This window comes from Bison bison, unplaced genomic scaffold, assembly GCF_000754665.1.
Source record: "Bison bison bison isolate TAMUID 2011002044 unplaced genomic scaffold, Bison_UMD1.0 scf7180017864263, whole genome shotgun sequence".
NCBI classification, from domain to species: Eukaryota; Metazoa; Chordata; class Mammalia; order Artiodactyla; family Bovidae; genus Bison; species Bison bison.
Window position 1 is genome coordinate 12395133 of NW_011494835.1, and position 3871 is coordinate 12399003.

The following is a 3871-nucleotide window of genomic DNA, read 5'->3' on the forward strand; positions in this document are numbered from 1 at the left end:
GGATAACAGTGTGGAGATTCCTTAAAAAACTGGAAATAGAACTGCCATATGACCCAGCAATCCCACTGCTGGGCATACACACGGAGGAAACCAGAACTGAAAGAGACACATGTACCCCAGTGTTCATCTCAGCACTGTTTACAATAGCTAGGACATGGAAGCAACCTAGATATCCATCAGCAGACAAGTGGATAAGAAAGCTGTGGTACATATACATAATGGAATATTACTCAGCTATTAAAAAGAATGCACTTGAATTCATTCTAATGAGGTAGATGAAACTGGAGTCTATTATACAGAGTGAAGTAAGCCAGAAAGAAAAACACCAATACAGTATATTAACACATATATATGGAATTTAGAAAGATGGTAATGATGACCCTATGTGTGAGACAGCAAAAGAGACACAGATGTAAAGACATAATTTTGGACTCAAGTGGGAGAAGGCAAGGGTGGGATGATTTGAGAGAATAGCATTGAAACATGTATATTATCATATGTGAAATAGACCACCAGTCCAGGTTCAATGCATGAGACAGGGTGCTCAGGGCTGGTGCACTGGGATGACCCTGAGGGATGGGATGGGGAGGGAGGTGAGAGGGGGGTTCAGGATGGGGAAAACATGTATACTCATGGCTGATTTATGTGAATGTATGGCAAAAACTACCACAATATTGTAAAGTAATTAGCCTCCAATTAAAATTAATTAATTTTTTTAAAAATAAAAGGATTTATCTACAAAACATGTTATTTCACTACTTCTAGTTTTAACATATTTTGTGTACTTGTAAACATCTAGAAAGACTAGAAGTTTCAAGTAAGGACTTAAGTTTGTCCAGTATATACACAGTAGTGTTGAATAAACTACATACATGTAACAATGGTTATATCTGAAAGTGTCTTCTACAAAGGAATATTCTAGTCTAGAACCCTTCATTTTTCCCAATTCCTCCTCTTTGTTATCCATCCAACAGTGGGCAAGTACAGGTACACGTGTCACTTAGATATGATTTACAATTTCACTTCCAAATGTCCTTTTCAGGAGGCCTTTCACTGAACTTTAACACAAAGTATACAAAATGTATTAGTTTGCTGATTACTTTTGTCATACACTGGCAACATCTTTAATATCTAGAGACTAAATATAATGAAATCAGGATCCATTTGTCCAATATATACATAACATATACACTAAAGTTAAAGGAAATATATGCAACATATAGAGTAATGGATTAGCTGAAATGTTCTAGTTCACACTAGTAAAATCTCTTTTGCAATCTTCCCTCCCACCTCCCTCAGCCCAATGAACAAGTGCAGAATATATTGTTCAGAGAGGAGGTTTAATTATTCCATTTCCAAAGACAGTATTTCTCGACTTTTTTTTTCTCTTTCTGGCCACACAGCATATGGGATCTTAGTCCCCCAACCAGAAATTGAACCTGCAATCCCTGCATTGGAAGCACAGAGTCTTAACCACTGGACCACAAGGGATGTCCCTCTCATCCATTTTTAAAAGCTATTTACAAGAAGCATTATTCTACTACTTCTACTTTTAAATACATTAAGCACTTTTAAATATCTAGAAAGGCTTAGATATTTCACAAGAACTTACTTGTTCAATATGTACAAAACACTGTTAAATAAAATTGCACACATGTAACAATGGTTATGGGTGTCCCTGGTGGCTCAGCATCAAAGAATCTGCTTGCGATGCAGGAGACACAGGTTTGATCTCTGGGTTGGGAAGATTCCCTGGAGAAGGAAATAGTAACTCACTCCAGTATTCTTTCCTGGAGAATCCTATGGACAGAGGAGCCTGGTGGGCTACAGTCCCTGGACTTGCAAAGAGTCAGACATGACTTAGTAAGGAAATAACAACAACAACGGTTGAAATCTGAGGTATCTACTAAATATGACCATTTTGGCCTGAACCACTACCTCCCTCACTTGTTTCTGTCTACAACAGACAGAATAGGCATGTGTAATGCTTAGAGGTGGTTGAACAAATTCACATCCAAAAGTCATTTACAGAAGACAAGCTTTCCTATGAATTTCAATACAACATGTACAAAATGCACTAATTTTACCACTGTTTCATACCCTAGCAGTCTCTTTAACATCTTGAGACTAGATGTTGCAAAGTTTGGACTCATTTGTCCATTATGTACACTATGCTGCTGCTGCTAAGTCGCTTCAGTCATATCCGACTCTGTGTGACCCCATAGATGGCAGCCCACCAGGCTCCCCCATCCCTGGGATTCTCCAGGCAAGAATACTGGAGTGGGTTGCCATTTCCTTCTTCAATGCATGAAAGTGAAAAGTGAAAGTGAAGTCGCTCAGTCGTGTCCAACTCTTATCAATCCAATGGACTGCAGCTTACCAGGCTCCTCCGTCCATGGGATTTTCCAGGCAGGAGTACTGGAGTGGGGTGCCAGTGCCTTCTCCATATGTACACTATATACACAGCAAAATATAATGCACACAACATACAAAAAATGGTTTTGTCTGAAAATGTCCAGGTATGAGCATGTTAGCATATTAGCATATTACCTTTTGCAATTCTTTCCCTCCCACCTGCTCCAAACCACTGAACAAGTACTTGACAATAGTATACTGCTCACAGACGTGGTTTTGTTACTGAAACTCAAGTCCATGTGCCCAATGCACAGTGAGGCCAAAGAGTACCAAAAGTATCAGTTTGGAACCGAGGAAGGTTTATTACAGGGCCCTGCAAGGAGATGCCTTAAAAACCCCAAATTCCCCGAAAGCTTTCAGCAAAGCCCTTTTCTAGGAAAGGTGAGGGAGGGATGTGGTGAGTTGCTGCAAACTTTCTGGCGTCAGAACCTTTGTTTTTGAGGTCGGGTATGGGGTCGCACAGAGTCCGACACGACTGAAGCGACTTAGCAGCAGCAGCAGCAGCATGGTCAGAAAACAATGCTCCTGTAACTCTCTACCAAATGAAGGTTACTCTCTGTTCTGAAAAGAAATGGAAGGGTCCCAAGGCATAACCTTCCCCCTCAGAGGTTCCGGTCCGTGCTAAGAGGAGGCAGATCTCAGCTGGTGGCTCCCTCAGAGCCAGGTCCCCAGACCTGCCCAGCTGTCATCACTGAGGGACTGAGAAGCCCAACCCAACTGGCCCTCAGGCTCCTCAAGCCACCCAAACAATGGAGGGGTGGGCGGCTAGGTCCTGCATACTGCTACCCAGGCGACTGCCAGCTGCTATTAGGTCACAGAGGCAGGGATGGGGGAGAGGTTCACTCCTGCTTCAAGGCAGGGGCCCAGCCAGTGGGTAGCTTCCACGAGGGCTCTGGAGCCCTGCGGGAACACAGCCTCCAGCCTGTTCCCTGGGTCCCCCATCTCACCTGCTGACCAGGTGAGCTGGAGGGCCTCGGGGGAGAAGGCCAAAATTCATCTCTTACCTGACTCTCCACTTGAGGACCACCATTCCGCACTCCACCGACACTTGACTGAAAATCAACCACTAACGGTCACTCATCGACAGTTGGTCGCTTGGGGGAGGGGCCACGGTGGCATGGACCAATGGCTGAGCAGGGCCACTAATTGCCTTTGGGTAACTGCTGCCTGTTAAGGGGGAGGGGGATAACGGAGCACAACCACAGCCCGGTGCTAAGGGCTGTGCTTGGCTGCACCCTGTTACATTTTAACACTTAACATTCCCCAAGACAGTACTTCGTATGAATTTGGGCAAAAAGATATTTACAAAGTGATATTTTACTACCTCTACATTTAACATATTTGTTGTTGTTTAGTCACTAATTTGGAGAAGGCAGTGGCACCCCACTCCAGTACTCTTGCCTGGAAAATCCCATGGACGGAGGAGCCTGGTAGGCTGCAGTCTGTGGGGTCGCTA